This window comes from Microcebus murinus, chromosome 20, assembly GCF_040939455.1.
Source record: "Microcebus murinus isolate Inina chromosome 20, M.murinus_Inina_mat1.0, whole genome shotgun sequence".
NCBI lineage: Eukaryota > Metazoa > Chordata > Mammalia > Primates > Cheirogaleidae > Microcebus > Microcebus murinus.
In genome coordinates, this window is record NC_134123.1 from 15,126,495 (window position 1) to 15,146,602 (window position 20,108).

The window sequence follows — 20,108 nt, forward strand, 5'->3', positions numbered from 1 at the left end:
TGATTGATAACAAAATGAAGAAAAAAAACTGTGAAGCAAGCTTTGTTTCAGATTTGCTTTCCCTGAATTGATTAAAAATCCTTCTTTGTCTTGTTTTGCATGTTGTTTTAGCCAATCTAATTCTTTTTCTCATGTGAGACATTTTATCTTTTAGCTGGATGTCCTAAAGATACTTTAAAAATTCTTACAGATTATGATTTTTAGTAGAATATATCATGGAGTTTATCTTTGTGGGTAAATTTTTCCAGGTACCTGATAGGCCCTTTAAATATGTTGATATAAATTTTCTTTCATTTTTGGAAAGTGTCATTTTAATATGAATTTTGTTTGTTATCTCAGCTTCTTCAGGGGTGCTAATTATACAGATGTTATTATCTCTTTGACTGTCTTCAATTTCAACTGTTTTTTCTCATATCATTTTTACTTATTGACTCATTTTTTGTTGCATTGTTTCCCTGTTTACTTCAGAGCCGTTTTAATGTTTTCATTCACATACCTTTTTACTTTGAACACTGCATAATGTAGTCTTCATTCCTAATATGACCGTCTTTTTCTTCTATTTCTTTCCAGAGATCAATCAATTCATATTTCATTTCATCCTTTTTTCACCCATTTCCATTTTAGCTTCTTGAATTTCTGTTTTAAATTATCTCTTCATATCCCCACTTATTTGAATATACTTAATTCAGCTTTGAATATTATACTATAGATTGGGGTGTGTGTGTGTGTGTGTGTGTGTGTGTGTGTGTGTGTGTGTGTATGTATGTTTCCTCCTCCCCATAGATGAAGATTGTTCACCCCTCTGCATTCCTATCTATGGTCAGACTGACATTTTTTAATGGTTTATAAGATTCCTAGTTCAAGAGTGCCCTCTACTGCCAGAGGAGCAAAGTATGTTTCTTTCTAGTTTTTTTGTGTGGGGGGGAGGGGTTGGAAAAAAGGTTTTGTGTTCTTTCATATCTTTTACTCTATTTTATCTTGCAACATCCTGAATTTTCCCTTCTTGCTTTTTCCCCTCTTTGCCATTCATTTTTCAAAGAATGCCTCTTCTTTTCTCCCCACAAACACTTTTTTGCCTTTTCCCTATATTCAATACCTTCATCTACCCATATACTTTTTCATCATTTTCACAAAGAGGGTAGACTTTCTGTTTCTGATGTGGCTTTAGGGGAAAAAAAAGAGTAAAAGACCCAAAGGAAGCCTTTATTTTCTATTCAGTAGTTTTTTCCCCAAATTTTACTTGTATTTTCAAATTTTGTGGCCAGAAGCACAGAGAGAGCTGGAAGGAATATGGTATTATTTTTCTACCTACAGGCAATTTAATTTTAGTTTTTTACTATTTTCATGTTATGTGAGCAGCTTGGATCACTGTGGTTATATTTATTCTTGTTGTTCTTTATTGTTTATTTTGTTGGACTAGGTGCATGTATTAAATTTACAAACCTGATATTGCCTTGGCAATATCATATTCAATTTGGGCTGCTATAGCAAATTATCATAGACTGGGTGGCTTAAGCAACAAACATTTCATTTCTCACAGTTTTGGAGGCTGGAAATATGAGATCAGGATGTGAGCATGTTGGTCTGAAACCTCTTCCCGGTTTCAGGCTGCTGACTTCTTGTATCCCCCCATGGCAGAAAGAGGGCAAGCTAGCTCTCTAGCATCTCTTGTAAGGGCACTAATCCCATACATGAGGGCTCCACCTTTATGACCTAATCACCTCCCCAATGCTCCACCTCCAGAGGCTGTCACATAGGGCATTAGATTTCAAATTATAAATTTCTGAGGGACATAAACAGTTGTAACAGCTATCCAAGAATTATCTGCCCAATAATTTTTTTAGTGGGCATTGTGAATATCACATTGACGAGTGTCTGCATTTTGTTGTCTTCTTTTTAAAAATGTTGAATTTTGTTTCATTTGGAACTTAAGTTACTTGTTCGTCAGTTTGAGACTTCCAAGATTTGGTAGTTTTAAACGTTGTTAGTATTTTTCTACTAACAGTCTTTTCTAGGGACAGTTTTGCCCTGCTACTAAGATGTGCCTCATCTGGTACCTACCGGATACCCTGGGTGTTGAATGGGCAATTGCCACTCTGATTGGGCAGAACTAAAAAGACAATCAGGCCGGGCGCGGTGGCTCACGCCTGTAATCCTAGCACTCTGGGAGGCCGAGGCGGGCGGATTGCTCGAGGTTGGGAGTTCGAAACCATCCTGAGCGAGACCCCGTCTCTACTAAAAATAGAAAGAAATTAATTGACCAACTAAAAATATATATACAAAAAAAAAAAACTAGCCGGGCATGGTGGCACATGCCTGTAGTCCCAGCTACTTGGGAGGCTGAGGCAGGAGGATCGTTTGAGCCCAGGAGTTTGAGGTTGCTGTGAGCTAGGCTGACGCCATGGCACTCACTCTAGCCTGGGCAACAAAAGTGAGACTCTGTCTCAAAAAAAAAAAATAAAAAAAAAAAAAAAAAAAAAAAAGACAATCAGCCTTATGTAATCCCTGAGAACTATTTAATTTTCAGCTTCCTGGTAGTGTTGCTTTGCCTGGGCTTATGGAATGACCCCCTACACATATATACCTTTGTATTCAATAATAGAATCATGGGACTGCTTGCAGATATCTGGAGTTCTTTTTTTTTTTTTTTTTTTTTTTTTTTTTTTTTTTTTTTTTTGCATAGCTTTATCTTTTCCAGTATCCTGCATTTAGAATCTATGAAGTAGTGGCTCAGTAGGCTAAGGCCTCCCTTAACTCTGATATTTGCTGCCTAATCTCAAGAATATTGCCTAGCAATGCTGGGTTTCCTCCTCCCTGTATCGTGTCTAGAAAGTTCCTCCAGGCTGAAAGTTGGGGAAATGGTAAGGTTCACCTCATGTATTTCCAGTCTCTCGTGAGTCACAATCCTATGCTGCCTGTTGTACAAGGTCTGACAAAATTTGTTTCATGTGTTTTGTCTAGTTTCCTAGTTGTTTCCACTAAAGTCCTGAACCAACCACTCCATTACAGTGAGAGTGAAAAATTTGGGATGCATTAGTTTTTAAAAACCTTATAGGTGACATGAATGTGAAACTTGTTTTAAGAACCACTACTTCAGTTGCATAAGGAGTGATAAGATAAAAGAACATTATGATTACCTTGATAATTAACAATTCTATAAATAGCTAATAGCCATTGAGTGTTTATTGTACTGTAATTCTTCTAAGAACTTTGAAAGAAGAATTAATCAATATTAATCTTTCAGGTCCCCTTTAATGAGACTCAACTCAATCTAGTTCAACTAGAAAAGGAAGTTGAGCAGTGTTTCAGGGAAATATGTGAGACTATTGCAGGGACCAAAACTAAGCAATCAGGGTGGATGCCAGGAGACATATTCTCTCTCCCCTCCACTTTCCTCCCTTTCCCTCTTGTTTCCTCCCACTCCTCCTCTTCCTCCCCCATCTTCTCCTCCTCCTCCTCCTTCTTCATCTCTCCTATCCATCCCTACACACACACAGACACAACACACACACAGACACACACACACAGACACACACCCCCTTTGTATCTGTTAGTCTGCTTTCAGCTGCAAGGAACAAAAAGTTCGAATCAACACACTAAATAATGATGACATACATTAACTAACATAATAAGAAGTCTAATGGTAGAGAAGGCATCAGAATGTTTGATTTAGTCAATCATATGTGTCACCAAGAATCTTAGTTTTGTTTTATTTTGCTTTATGACTGCTCTAACAACTTCATGTTGTTTTGTGATCAGTGTGATTTGTTGATGACTGCAGTTGTTTCATGAAGTACATGGAAACACAGCCATATATAGAGTATGGAAAAAATTGTCTCTTCCTAATGAGAAAAAAATTCCCATCTCCAAGTAGAACACTTTTTATAATTATTTGGTCAGAATTAGGATATATGCTCATCTCAGAATCAACTGCTGACTGAACTGAGGATATATCACCTCCCAGAACTTCAGGTGGCTATTATCAGCTAAGGTAAATACTTGGGTGAATCATGCAGGTGTGGGCCAGGACAAGGCAATACCTGCAGCAGGGTGACATGTTTGGTGTCATAGAAGAAAGGATTGGGCAGAGCATTGATAACACTACTACCTGTTATCAACCCTCTTTCAAAAATGGTGTATTTGAGGCTCAGTGTGTTTAACTAAAACTGACTGTCTCAAAATAACACAGGTAAGGGTCGGAGGCAGTAAAATTGGAAGTGACACTATTCAACACCAAAGTTGTAGCTTTTAATCAATATCCAATATAGTGGCTTTAAAGATAAAATCTTTATGACCCTAGAGTAATATCAATGATAATTTATCTCAATTCATTTCTCAGATGTCTTTAATTAACAATAGTTATTTGCCTGTCTCTTCTAGTGATTTGTGCATAGGGGTGCCTGTACCCCTGTATTTTCCCTTGTATTTGGAAGCAAAGGTCTTTGCAAAGGTCTGAGAGGGATCATCTAGTCTTTAAGTGAAAATTTGAGAAGAAAAGATATTCTCCTTGAAGTGCAGAGCGTTGGTTCTCTCTTGGAACCTTACATGCAAGTCTAGGGAGCAGAATTAAGAGACAGCAAAAGGAAAAGATCAGATGTTTCAGAGGAATGAGAAATCCTTATGGCTAAGTCAGCTTTCCACAGTTAGGCTACACTTTGATGTTGGCAAAAGTTTCCCTAGTGGAACAGGGAGAGGAATAAAGAGATGGCTTCACTTCCCAAGTCTAAGTAAAGAAGTGAGCAGCACATCCATCTAATAATTAATATTGTCTTCCCTTCCTAGGATCTGGAAGTTTGTTTATTAATGTGTTCATAAGCAACTGAGTTATAGCCTCCAAAATAAACTGGAAGGAATACAGGGAAGGAAGTTGACTTATCAAAAGGTATATAAACCCTCACAAAGAGCCCAGTCGCCAACAAGAATCTATGCAGAGCTGAAGGGAGTTTCCCGGGGATTATTTGTAGAATTGTTTTCTCTAGTGGATGCCGTAGTGCACAGCTCAGTTCTCCCACTGATGGCTGAGGCACTCATTGCCCCAGTGGCTGAGAATCAGAGTGTAGACTGTGGATGGCTGATAACTGAGTCCCGTACCATGAATTAACGTTGACTGTGCCCAAATGTGTGCTCCCTGTCTGAGGACAAATTGAAATCCAAAAAATGGTCTATGTTGGATACAGACAGCCAGTCACTGTGCTTGAATTTGAGACAACTCTGAAGGATCATCCCAGTTCCAGAACCAGCCACAGTCTGTTGTGACTGCATCATAGTTCAAATTGTCTCATGTCTAATCATGCTGCCTTCCCTTCTACACTGGTGTTCATGAATAAATTTCCCACATGCAAATCTCTTTTTCTGAGTCTGTTTTCTCTGAAACATGACCTAAGAAACTTATATTCATAGTGAAACTCACTCCTTAGAATGATATTTGCCTGGGACTGATGTTTTTTTCTGGAATATGAGACATTCAGTTCTTAAACTGGGGGAGTCTCAGGCAAACCTGGTTGATTATTCACGGTACCTCAATGACACACTGGTATAGACATTGAAAATTCTATCTACAGAGGGGGCAAGGATGTCATGGAAATTCTAGCACCATGTGCTTTCAGCTCTTCATCTTTGCTGATCTATAAATAATATCTTTGTGTTATCTCTCTATGTCTCTAGTGACCAGTATCCACAACCTATTCCACTATCAATCCCCCATAAATACTGGTGACATAGTAAACTTCCTGACTTGAAATTCAAATCTTGTGACAGATCCCTCTCACCCTATTTTAGAACCTTGCCGTGGTTTTCATTTCTTCCATTTTGTCCTCTAAGCGAGGTCCTTCTAAAGTGGAGTTCCATTTGTGTTACTGCTGCTTAATACCATGCCATAGCCCCATTTTACTCTCAGTGTCTAAACTCCTGTCCTAGACATCCACTGAAGACAAGGCCTCTTAGCTCCCCAGCTCGTGTGTTTATACTTCCTTTTTCTCTTCAAATATTCATAACTAGCAAGTTATAGTGCTGGTGGTAATGCTTCCCCTCTCTCAATCAGAGGTTTTTGTGCATTTTCTCCTTGTTAGAAAACCCCTTCCTTTCTCCTCTGCCTGGAAATCTCTAATTTGACTGATATTCCCATTCTTCTTCGTTGTGTCTTCTACTAGAAAACCTTATGTGATGCCACTGCCCATCTTGCTTTAGACTAGATACCCCTTCTTGCCTTCCCATAGACTCTCACCTGTACTCCCATAGTTGTGTATCCAATCTCCCCATTTTAAGTGTGTACCTTCTCTGGCTTTTATACTGAAGGCAGTGAGGTCTACTCATAATGAGAATCTGATCTCACCTCTTGCTCTAATTCACATAAATGTGCTAACAGAAAATCCTTAGCTACTTCATTGGTCTTAGAATAAAGATTGTTACCTCTAATGTGATCTATATGAGATGCAACCTCTCCGGTCTTGGCTTGCATTCTGTGGTTTGGCTATTCTGGCCTCCTTTTACTCCCTGAGACATATCATGGTTCTCCTGTCACTGTGCTTCACACGTGTGGGTCCTTCTAGATAGAGTGTCTCTGCCCACCCTCTGCCTTTCTCCACAGCTATTCAAGTACCACCTTTATTTACACCCTCTTAATCATCACCAGCACATAGATACCTTTCAGTCTTCTAGTAAAACCTACTCTGAGATACTACAGCATGGTGATGGTGGTGGTGATGATGATGGTGTATCCAAGCTTTATCAACCACTTGATGTGCTTTTCCTTGTCAGCTACACTAGTAGTGATTCATTTTCAAAATCTCATTTTAGTATCTGCTTCCTATGACCATTCTTGAGAGAAAAAAAAAATGCCTTTAAGTAGTTTATAAGAGTGGCAGTGTCCTTGGGATTAATTTATGTGAGAGAAGTGAAAAAATTAGAAAAAGGGAGATAGAGAAGATGAACTCCAATACTTAAAAAAAAAAAAAAATCTTCCAATGTTCCACAGGGAGTTCTGATGCTGACTCGCCCTTCAGAGCTGTCCTGCTTTAAGACAAGGGAGATGGAATTATATACTCCTCTTCCACTTGCCCCCACTACTACATTGATCAGTATTGAAATGTGGGTTGCTCCCAGGAATGGGGCATGACCTTGACTAATCTGAGGGCAATTTGTGGAGAATGTCAAAGCTGAGAGCTACAATAACTACCAGTACTCCCAGCAGCTGAAGGAATGAGTACCTCAATCTTGCAGGAGGCATCTGGCAACCACAGCATCTAATATTTGTATGCATTCACTGGTCCTGTAACTCAAATGCCTAGTGTGGCTTTGGCATGCTGTGTGTATGTATGTGTATGTGTGCATCTGCATTTAACCTTCAGTTTATTAGTCACACTGAACTTCAGTGTTCTTTTTATTTACCTCCCTTTCCTAGAGCAGTTAAAGCTCCATTTGGATAGAAATACGCCATGCTTGTCTCAGGTTCTTAGGTAGAAAGCTTAGCTCCCTGCATATAGCAGACACTCAAATGGCAGTTTCTTGATTGATGTATTAGATGGTCTGATGAATGAAAAAAATATGATTCATTCATTTCTTCACTGAGAATCATATCTGATGGCTGTTGTACCAAAAGCACAAGGCTGCTTTAGGGGAGCCCTGCTGATTATAACCATGGTGCTGTGACTTGTACTGATGATGCTATATCCATAAGTTCAGATTCTTTGTTTTGCTTCTCATGAGCAGGCCCTAGAATTCACCACGAGAGTGCATGGGAATGCTAACTTTGGGATGTGGGCCAGCCCACGTATGACAAGTGGAATAATCTTAATGCTTTAGTCCCCTGATCAGAACTTCAAGGACTGTGTGCTAGCTAGAGTTATGAAACAGGCAACGTAGCAGATAAGACCAATATCACTTTTCTCCCCTATACTTTCCAATCCCCTTGCAGTGAGTCAAGTCGGGGTAACTGATTCCAAGCAATGAAATGTGAGTATAATTATTCATATCACATTCAGGGAGAGGTCTAGATCAACTTTTGCACAAATTTGTGCTTTTTATTTCCCCCTGCATTAGGTACTAAAAAGGGGCAGGTGACACAGATGGTGCAACTACAGCACGGAATAGATCCTGTCAGCTGGGACCCCTGGGAGACAGCATTGAGCAGACCCCACACTAGCATGCATGGAACATTTAGAGTGAGTGACAAATAGATTTTGTTGTTGGTTGCAAATGAGATCTGGGGGTTGTTAGGAGTAAAACCTAGGTTATTCAGCTTATTTTTGGAAGTGTCACGGAACGGGTAAAAATGAGTTTGGAGAAGGAGAATCTACATGTGGGAAAGAACTGATAAAGTAACATTTGGTAAGATCAGTTTCATGGAAAGCAGTTTTTCTGAAATTGTGAGCAAGAGCCATATTAACTGAAAAACCATAGATATGAGTGATCTAAGAAGTCTACAGACAAAAAGGACCTACTAGATAAAATTATTATGATGTATAACTGATCGCATGAATGTATATCTATTGTTACCTATCCCTTGAACCCAGATGTAATACTGCCAGTGGTGCACCTGTTCTTAACCTGTACTCTCAATCTTCCTGTATAATTCTTTGTACCTGTTTCTTAAAAGGGGTCTGATATGCTCTTACAAAATTTCACAGCTGCAAAGGGTCAAATCCATCTCCAAAATGAAAAGCAACTCATGATTGTCATGGCTTACAGAAAATCACATCACAGAAAACACCTTACAGTCATTCCCGTATGAGTCATACCTTCCAAAACAAGGAATTTATGCAGGGTTTGTACTAGGGAGTGAAAATGAGGAGTAGCACAAGGACTATCCGATCCACATGCCATTATTGATGTTGCAAAATTAAAGCCGTCAAGCTATAGTTACCACTAGCAGTATAATTTTTCAAGGATTTATAAAAACCTTTTAACTCTCGTCATGGTTCAAATAGTTGGCAGGGCCTAAATTTGACTTCGAGCTTCAGATTTGGAAAATCAAGGAATTCAAAGTGGATCTCAGGCAGCCTCCCTTACTTAGCCTCCTGTGACTTTCCCCTCAGACTATAAATGGATCCTGTTTTTGAAAGCAAGCCCAGATTTCCTTAAAACATGTTCCAGCCTCTTGAAATTCACTGAGGGTGTATTTCAAATGATGGCTGCGCTTTTCTCTGCCCCCGCTTTCTGGAGTGTCCTCTTTGTAAGCATTCCAATTCCCTTGTATGGGTTAGTGACACTCTTGCTGAGTACATGTCATGCCCATCATCGCACATTTCAACCAGACTTCCCGGATGAATTACAGTCTGACTTTCCATTGGCCGTATGTCAAAAGCGAACTATTCAGGGTCAACTTCCTTGAAAAGATCTGCCAACTGGTCTACTGGCCTCCTTAACACAAGTGGAATTACAGGAATCAAAAGAGAGTATGAAGGTCAAGATTGCGGGCTCCATTTCTTTGCAGGGCATTGCGTTTCATATCTTTCAGAGAATCCTTCATACCTTCCATTCTAACTAGAGACAGATTTACAGTGTTAATGTAAGGACCACTTCAGTCATTAGTTTCAATGATGCAGTCATTCAATCTATAAATAGCAGTTTTTTTTCTGTCACTATGATACATTTCTTTGCTTTTATTGAAGTGAGTTAATTACTTCCTCATACCTCTCTGAATGCTACTGAAATATCATTGCATGCACATTTTTAGCAAGTAGATTCCATTCTTATCTCACATTGGGCTTGCATTCACCCCCAAAATGTCCTCTGATGTTTCATGTGAATGTCTACTCACCCACAACTGGTTCATCTCACATAGATATCTTTTCTTTCTGATCCATTTATCTGTGTGAAATTTAATCACTTCAGCTTATCAAGATCTGATTTTTGTCACTTGGTATATTAACTATCCTTCCAACCAATGTAAAATGTCTAATCTGTGTTCTCATTCAAGTCCTTCATCAAAAATGAAAAAGATCTGAGAACAAAGCCCTTTAGTTTATCGCTGGAAATGAGCTAGAGGGGCATTGGTGCACTAATAAGCTTCCTTTAGATAGCTGGCTGTATTCCTAATATTTTTTAAAACTTGCTTTGTATTGGGCTCTGTGATAAAATACTGTCTCATATTGCCCTCACAATAATGCAATGAAAGAGATGTTGTTGCCTATTTTTCATAGATGAGGAAACTGAGGCTAAAAAGAAGTAAAGTTACTTTTAATAAATCACATAATCTAAGTAAGAATCCCCAGGTTTTTCTTCTGCTGTTCCTTGTACCTTATACTCTGGTCACATCTGATGATGCACAGTCACTTTGCACTCCACGATTTTTGGTAATTGTGCTTTGTCCATGCTATTGCCTCTTCTGGAGTGTCTTTTCCTTCACATTATGAATTTTTCACCAAAAAATTTCTATTTTGTCTTTAATACTGAGTTCAAGTGTCTTTTCTCCATTCTCGTGGTAGGAATAAAGCCTATTGTTTTGAGGATGAAGAGATATAATGCAAGCAATACTCTGACTACAATTTTATTAAATGACGGTATTAGCTTCATCATATTTTATTTAATCATCACAACATTATTTGAGGCACACATTGTTACCCATTTTATGGATTTTTTTAATAAGACATTGAAAGAATTGCTTAAGGCCATATGGATAATAAGGAAAGGAGATCAATAGTTTTGACAATTAGAGATAGTGTATCAAGTACTATGATAGATGCTGAAATAAAATCCAACTCATTATCAAAGTTTTACTAGGCTCTGTATCCACTGGCCCATGCCCACCTATTCCAGTTCATCTCGGATCTACCTTTGCCCAGGCTTATAGCACCATAGCACTAGCCTTCCTACAGTTCTTTAAATAAGCCCAGCTCTTTCTCGTATCAGGGTTCTCACCTTTGATGCTTCTTCAGAGTGGTTGTTATAGCTCATTCCTTTCACTCCATATGTGTCTGCTCAATTGCTGGCTGCCCTGACCACTCAAATTAGATTATTTAATTCCCAAGTAGTAATTCAGTGACATCACTCTGCTTAACCTGCTTCACAGCCACCACAAATATCTCATTTATTTATGATTATATACTTTACGATCTGTTTCTTCTTTAGACATGAAAGCTCTCTAAGGACAGAAACCTTGTCAATTTTATTTGCTATCATATCTCTAGGGTAATATATAGTATGTAACAGGTGTCTACTACATTTACATTGAATGAACAAAGAATAGGGTATTAAAGAAGTATGAATGGGAATATAAATGTTACAGAGAGTGAGGGTAAACCTTCTGGGAGAGGGGGGGAATGTCTTAGTTGTCTTGGGTTGCCATAACAAAATACCATAAACTGTGCAGTTTAAATAATAGAAACTTATTTTCTTACTGTTCTGGAGGCTGGGAGTCTGATCAGGGTGTTAATATGGTCATATTACATAGAAAGCTTCCTTCTCACTGCCTTGTCACATGATGGGGAGAGAAAGAAAACCTTTTCATGTCTCTTCTCATAAGGGCACTAATCCCATCAAGAGAGCCTTATTTTCACAACCTAATCTAAACTTGATTATCTCCCAAAGTCCCCAATCTCCAAATATCATCACATTAGATGTTAGAGCTTCATTATATGAATTGTGGGGCAACAAAATTCAGTCCGTGGCAGGTTATTAAAAGGTAATTTAGGATAGCTAATTGAAGCCATGGAGGTGGGAATGCATAGACCACTGGCTCAAACATGGGAGATTTTGCCTCCCTTATCCCACTCCACACTGTGGAACAATTTCTGGGAACATTTTTGATTTTTGAAACTTGGAAGGAAGGCTATGGATATCTAGTAGGTATAGTCCAGGGATGCTGCTAAACACCCTACAATACACAGGACAGGCCCACACAACAATTATCTGACCTAACAGTGTTAAGTTTGAGAAACCTTGGCATAGACAGGTGACCTTTCCTTAGCAACACTCTGCCTCCTTTACCCCGAGTGTTTATCTCTTCTCAGTGTCTTTCCTCTGCTGCTCCAAGATCTCTCTGATTTCCCTGTGTGACTACTTCACTGGAACACACTGAAGTCTTCCATAGGTTTTCTGAACTCCAGAGCTTTCCATCTTCCTTGGAGAAGCTGCAATCCAAAGTCAGCCTTGCTCTGTCCCAGACTCCATAGCTCAGAGCTGAGGAGGGCCGAGCTTGCACGTAATGCTGTAAAGGAAGCAGGGCTACCAGAGTGAGGCAGTACAGGTACTAAGCGTTAAAGAACACTCGGATCCAAATTGCAGGGGTTTGGAAGTGCGGCCTGAAAAATAGCTCAGATTCTGCTGGAGCTGGTGCATAGAGTATCCTCTGTACTTCATCTGTCTGCTCATGTCCTCCCTGGTGAGTTCAACAACCCTGAAAAATTAGAATTGGCTCAATTTGACCAACTCAGCAGTGCATGAGTACCAAGGGGCTTTTTTTCCCCCTTTTTATTTGACTTGCAGGAAACCAACTTCAATGAGATTTTATAGTCTCTTGAAGCCTAGGGACTTTTCCTCCATACTTTTGTCTTATAAAACCTTGATAAAAGTATGAAACAAAAATTGATGAATTCTAACCAATTTGAGCTTCTTCCTTTACAGTAGCCTGGTAGAAGATGCTGGGCACATTTCATTTCTAATGATTTAATTCTAATTAGCATTTATAACTATAGTCTAATTCCAATAACACACTATTAAATCACTGAAGAAATGTGTTTATTGATTCATGCATGAATAGCACTACATCATACATTCGGATGTTGTAGAGATAGCTAGATAGATATGTACCCACACAGTTTCTACATTTTCTCACATTTTTTGTTTATATCCTTCTTTTTTTATTTCATACTGTGATAATGAGTCTTTTAAATTACTATTTGTAATAAATTTGGGGTAAGATTATTCAATTTTCTTTGTATTTTTGATTTTATGCTCTGAGTGCAGGAACCTACAGAGAGCTACAAATTGAGAGAAACAAACATTTCGTAGAAAACAGACCTAGAGCTTTAGAAAGAGCAAGGAATTGACAATTTGAAGAGCTTCAAGTATGTAAGTGGCCATCATAACTCACTCCACATTTTAAAAAGGGGAAAACAAATCAAGATTTGAAGACTTTACAGAATCTTTTGTTTACTGAGAATGTTTTCATTATGTGTTTGTTATAATTATTGTTAAGCTTCATTTTAAGGGCAACTTACTTATCTCTCATTGAAATTTATCATTTATAATAAGAAAGAATGCTTGAAATCATCTCAGTTTAGTAAAAGAGGATCAGCAGAATTAAGTGAGCTATCCAATACCATAACTTCATCAGTGGTACAGTCGATATGAGAACCGATGTATCACAACTCTGCCAAGGCGTTATGCACTATGCCACATTTATGAAGGCCATGTGATGAGAATAAAGATCTACTGGTGTTTAAAAGCAAAACTAAACCATCATTCTTCGGGGCAGTTTTTGTTTTGTTTTGTTTTTTTGTTTGAGAATCTGGCTTGATATTGACTCCAGGAGTGTCAAAATTGAAAGGGTGCTTTGAGATCACCTATTTCTATATCTCAATTTCCTGAATTAGAAAATAGTATCTGGAGTGGGGAAAGCATTCAAATGCCGCAGGCATCTCCTTTTATCTATCACAAAATTACCTGATTAGTATTATACCTTTGATATTAAGAAAAACATTACTGCATATGGTAAGCAGAAATGAAATTTATATCTGCTCAAGAATAAGGTATGAATCATTTGAACCAATAATTCTTTTTCTCTCCTCAGTTTAGTGGACTTTCAACATTAGAGTGTTTGTTCTATATGTGTCTTTTTATATACTAGAATGTCTTATTGTATGTTCAAAGTATAGTGCAACTCTAACTAATTTTATTTAATTTTCTTTAAACAGACAAGCAAACGTAGTTTAAGACAGCTTGTAATTAGACATCCATTTATCTTATAAATGTATCTTAAATTATCTAGAGTGATAAGAAAGATAAAGAAGAAAATCAAAGGTCTTTTGTAAAATGACTCTGAATTTTGTACTTTGTTACCCTTCTATGTCTTTTATAATGCATTTACACTTTCTATATAAGCTGCCCAATGTATATTTCAAGTTACTGTATCATCAACTTGTCAATAATTTATTTTCTGAAATCTAACTTTTTTCTTACAAAGTGGACACATGCTATTATTCACATATTTTACTACATTTTATCTTTTTTATAAAAACATACAAACAATAGTAATAATAATACCAGTCTTCAGTCAAATAATTGAATTGCTAATGATAGTAATAACAAGAAAAATAAATTTCTTAGATTCAATTTTTAGAATTGATAATGGAGATTATTAGTCTTGACTAAAGCAGTGAATACCATAATGTCTAGTGTGGAGTCTCAATCTCTGTGATTTTAAGTTGCCTAATAGTGCTCAAGAACATATGTAAAAATTCCTGGAAATGAAATTCCTGAAAATAATATTTATCTATCATTTACCCATCCATCCTTCCTGGAAATGACATTTTCCATAAAACATATAAAATGGGTGTTATCCTTCTGTAAATATTTTAGCAAACATGTATGTTAGATTAGAAAATAGAGGCCCTACTGGAAGGCCTCAAAAAGAAAAAAAAAAAAAACAAAAAACCCTAATCAGTAGATATGTAGTGACCTTAAGAAAAGAGTGATCAGGAAAAGAAACAAAATGCTTCCATGGTTTCTCCAGGTTCTTTTTGAAGTAGCTTGGTGCATTACAAAGAGCATGGATTTGGACTCAGGCAGAACTGAATATGCTAAACACTCTGGCATTCTTTCTGTTCTAGGAACATGCCAAGCTCAAGCTTGTCCCTGCCTCAGGGACTGTGCACTTGATAGTAGCTTTATGTGGAATGCTCTTCCCTGGGACCTTTGCAATCTTAACTCATAACTATGCAGATTTCTTTTAAATATTCCCTTTTCATGGAGGTCTTACCAAACCAGCATTTCTAAAGTTTGTCACATATTTTCTATCAGTTTACCCTGTAAATTTCCATTGCTTCCATAACATAAAATTAGAGAAATACTGACTAATACTTTAGGTTGTAAAACACATAAGCTTTGAATAAATATATAATTTTCATCAGTAATTTGCTCTGTGACATAAATGCATTAATGCTTCTTTCAGTTATAACTAATTTACTTTCATGAAATAGCCCAGGTACTTAAATAATCTTCCTCATTATGTCTTAAAACACCTAAAAATGCTTTTTATTTTATTCAGAGGAAAAAAGGTTTAATGTAACTAATAAGAAGTCATTTTACGCAGCACCTGAACACCTAAGGTGAATCTCACAGACTAATGTGCACCACATTAATCTAGGATATTACACAAGTAAAATGAAGTGGTGCATTTGCTACTTATGCTTGAAATCTGTGCGTAAACAATCCGATGTAAGTGCAGGTGATTGATGAATAAAACATCACTGATCAAGCTGGCTGCAACTAAATTTTGGCTTATTCCTGCTGGCTTAATTTGGTTTGGTGGGTTTTTCTCCCTTCCTCTGATGTTGTCTTCACCTGAGGTAGATAAATATACATTATGCATGGAAAAAAATAAGTAACACAAATTTAAATACCTGGAACAAGTGAGAAAGTTATTTAGCTGCTTTCAAATATTATGCTTTTTTTAAGGAAAAAAGAAGCATAATTTCAACACCCAGCCTTGAAAAAAAAGTATCCTCGACTCTTTAAATCATAGACTATCTCAAAAGAAGTTTGAGTCAATAAATTAATGTTATTTCCTCCTTATTCATTGTCATTATGCTTGCAAAATTGACACATGAAGTATTATTTAAATATACACAAGTACAAGAGTCTGTAGAACATTCTTTTAGGAAGAATAATGTAGAACGATGATTTTTGGTGCTGGGGAGAAAAGTGTAAAATTTTAATAAGTCAGGTGGTATTGACAGTTGAACCAACTATCCAGTTAGTCATATATCTCATGGCATGTGTCTGTCATTATAGAACAGTTTTTCCTCTGCATGATTAATAACTTGCATCTAAATATAACATATATCTTTCTTATGTTGATGTCCCTTAAGGTTCAAAGCTGACTTCATGGTGCAGGGGGAAATTATTACCCAAAGCAAGAGAGTTAAGGTTGGAAGGGTCCCTTCTATGCAGTAAATTCCTCATATGTGTGATCATGTTTAATTTAATAATTAATAAATATGAATACCTTTCCCTTTCATTTTTGAAAAAAAAAGTTTAAATAATTTAAAATTGGGAGAAAGCAAGTTAATTTGCAGACCTTACTCTCTCTTGCCTATTCTAGTGCTACCCAACAGAATATTATGCTTCTGTAAACCCAGGATATAGTAAAATAATTTGAAAACACAAATGTGAGTTGATTAAATTCAAAGCAAATAAACATTATTTTTTTACTTAATATATCATAGCCAGTGCCACGTAGAAAAAAAATGTATGTATTCATAATTTTAAAAACCTGTATAAGGAAATTCTTATAAGAGTTTAACTTTAGCCTAACTGCTTATTATATGTGAAATGTGATCTTTATCTGCTGTGCAAAGCTTCTAGAATTAGCCATTACTTTGGTTACTTGTACTGTACTTAAATAGTACTTTTTCACTAAGTACTTATTCAGTTTTACATAAGATTTTTAACTTAATTTTAAAAACACACCAGTTTTCTTTTTCTTAAGATGTCAGATATCTTAATATTAACATAGTAATTAAATTGAAACAGAATACAGTGCTAAAAATATTATAAAAGTTAAATGAGTTTTAATAAGTGCATTTAATATTATAGAATATTAAAAAATCCTAATAATTATATTTCCATAGGCCTGAAACAACCTGAAAAATGCTCTGTGTAATATTATATGTATCACACATTTCAATATAATAAAAATAATGTAATCATATAAATATATATTGAGGGGGGAGGGAGAGAGAGAAAGCAAGGCAGATAGAAGAGACAGAGACAGAAACAGAGACAGTTATACTAATCAAATTGATCAAAAATTTTGTGCTTGATATTATAGTGAAATTATAACTTTAATAACAAAATTTACTAAAATTCATTTTTGTATATTTTAAACTTGCATGTAATATGGACTAAATATGTTTTTAGGAGTAAAGTTAAGGCTGTTTTCATTCATCTGATATTTTGCACAATTCCAGTTACAAATAACAGCTCAAATAATGTTTGTAATAATAAAATAATAAAAAATATTTTCAGAAAATTAATAATTTTGATAGCCAGCATTTATTGATAATTTTCTTTTTTTAATTTATTTTTTATTTTTTCATGCAAGACAATTTTTCCATGGATATTGATAATTTTCCATGCCAGGTATGGTACATTTAATTTCCATTACCCTATGGGATAGGTCCTATTATGATTCAAATTTTTCATATATGACTCCTAAAAAACAGAAAGGCTAAGCAACTTGTATAAAGTCACATAGTCATTAAGTCCAGTCAGCCTTCCAATCAAGGCTGTCTTGTTCTAAGATCCACGCTTTAAACTCTCAATATTGTCTTCCCAAATACATTTTATTCCACATTCCATTGCTAATTCATTTCAAGTTGTTGTTTGGAATGGTTTGTTGAATATTCTGAAACTTTTTATAGGGATATTGTGGGTTGAACTCTGTCTACAACCCCTCCCCCCTGGCCAAAATACATATTGAAATCCAGTTCTTGGTGCCTAGGAATGTGACCTGATTTGGAAATAGGGTCTTTGCAGGTGCAATTAAGATTGAGAAGTCATACTGGATTAGGGTGTGCTGTAAATCCAATGACTTGTGTCCTTATGAAAAGAGAAAAAATTGAAGCTCTAAAGGAAACACAGGGAAGAAGGCCATGTGACAATGGAGATTGGAGCCATACAGCTGTAAGCCTGGAAATGCCAAGAATCATTGGCAAATACCAGAAGCTACAGCCTAAAGCCCTCAGAGGGAGCATGCCCTGATAACACTTTGATTTCAAATCTAGCTTCCAGAGCCATGATAGAATACATTTCTGTTATTTTCAGCCATCCAACATGTGCTAATTTGTTATGGCAGACTGAGAAAGCTAAAATAAGGGAGTATTGATCTGATGAAAATATGTGAAACTTGCATATGGGGTACAGTAGTAGTAGCAAAAACTATGCCATGCATTTTTTTTTTTGAGACAGAGTCTTACTCTGTTGCCCAGATAGAGTGCCACGGTGTCACCCTAGCTTACAACAATCTCACTCTCCTGGGCTCAGACAATCCTCCTACCTCAACCTTCTAAGTAGCTGGGACTATAGGCACACACCACCACGTCCAGCTAACTTTTTTCTCATTTTAGTTTCCCAGCTAATTTTTTCCCCTTATTTTAGTAGAGACAGGGTCTGACTCATGCTGATGCTGGTCTCAAACTCCTGAGCTCAAGCAATCCTCCCACCTTGGCCTCCCAGAGTGCTACAATTACAGGTGTGAGTGAGCCACATGCCTAGCCTGCATTTATTATTCGATAAATGTTCAGAAAGCATTTGGGCAGTTTTGAGATTCTGATTTGACTTGTGAATTATAAGAAATAACATGGTTATGTTACTTGAATGGTATGACCCATCTCTTATCCAAAAAATTTAAATTTTTAAATTTACCTTTGGTGCTATCACTCAACAGGATACAGAGACAAATAGGTACAAATTAGAGGAACTATAATAGGGTCAAGATATAATAAGAGAAAAATAAGAAGGAGATGCCAATGCCAGATGAAGAGCTTTTATACTTTAAGAAGAGAATGGAAGGGGATCTGAGAAATCAGTAGAGGGACTTAGAGTTAGGGAAAGAGTCAAAAGATTTGGCAGTATCTCATGACTTGGCAAAAGAAACGTTTTCTTAAAATAGAAATTAAAAAAAAAAACTGAAGTAGGAAGATGTACACTCTACTATTAAGGCTGACTTTAAAACGTATTTCTAAAGTCAGGTCGCAGATACATAAACCATTCTTGAACCCACACTAGCAATGGAGAAAAAAAAATGGGTCTTTGTTGAAAAACAAAGTACTCAGAAGGAAAGTCTTAGAAATTAGTGATTTAAAATGTTGCTCAAAGTAGAAGAGACTGGATATATACATAAGAAAGGTATGTGCTCATAATTTTATCACTGGATATTCTTGGCAGGAGCTGGCAGACTAAGATCTTACTTTATAAGATTGAGTCATACAGATTGTGCTGATGTTGGTGTTTAATATTTTGAGTAACCACAGGTTTTTACTTTTATAACACTTTCAGCAATAAGCCTAGAGGCATCTTGAGCAATTTTTATAATTTTTAGAATAGTTATTATATAAGTGTTTTTCACCCCAGTCCTGGCTTGGAGGTTCTCATGCAGTAGCACAGCAGGCTTTAAACTGAGAGGCTTGGGTGGCCACTTTGGCAGGTTCTGAGAAGAGTGTGGAGAGCCCTGAGGGTCCGTGGGCCTCTGGAGCCAACAACAACCCACCTGACTTGGCATTAGAAGACCCTGGCACTTGTGGAGTAGCCTACTATCTCCTTGCCCCAGCTCTGCCCTGTGTCCCCATTGCCACCTGCCTACTTGGCCCTGACCCTGCCCTTCAGGTCAGATCTGCCTGCCATATGCACAACCCCACTTTTGGCTCAGAGGTCATGCTCGGGGGTTTTGTTCATGGCTCCTTCACAGTCCCAACTCGGAGCTCTCATGCTGGAGCCTGAGGCTGCAGTTCTGTGCCTCCAGAAATTTCCACCAGGCCTGAGACACCATCCCAAAGTCTCCAGAACTGCACCTGGACCCCCAAGACCACACCCCAGAGTCTCCACCACCAAACCAGGGTTGGAAGAGCTGCTCCAAAGTCCAGTGCCCTGCCAGGGACCCCCAGCCTCAAGCCACTAGCACACTAAATCCTGCTTTGAGAAAATACCCACAACCCAGGAACCCAAGACAACCTTATCTAGCTGCTGCAGTTACCTCTGTGGGAAGTACCTGGGTAGAGCAATCTTCATAACACCAACCTCAGTGAAAAGAGTCTCATCCAGCTTCCAACTTGAACATTCTACAACTATCTGGAGAGTTCCCAGCAAGCAACAGGAGGTTTGCAAACCTATTAACCCAGAAATCAGAAAAGAGGGTTCAAATGAGAAGCAACCAGCAAAAGAACCCTGGC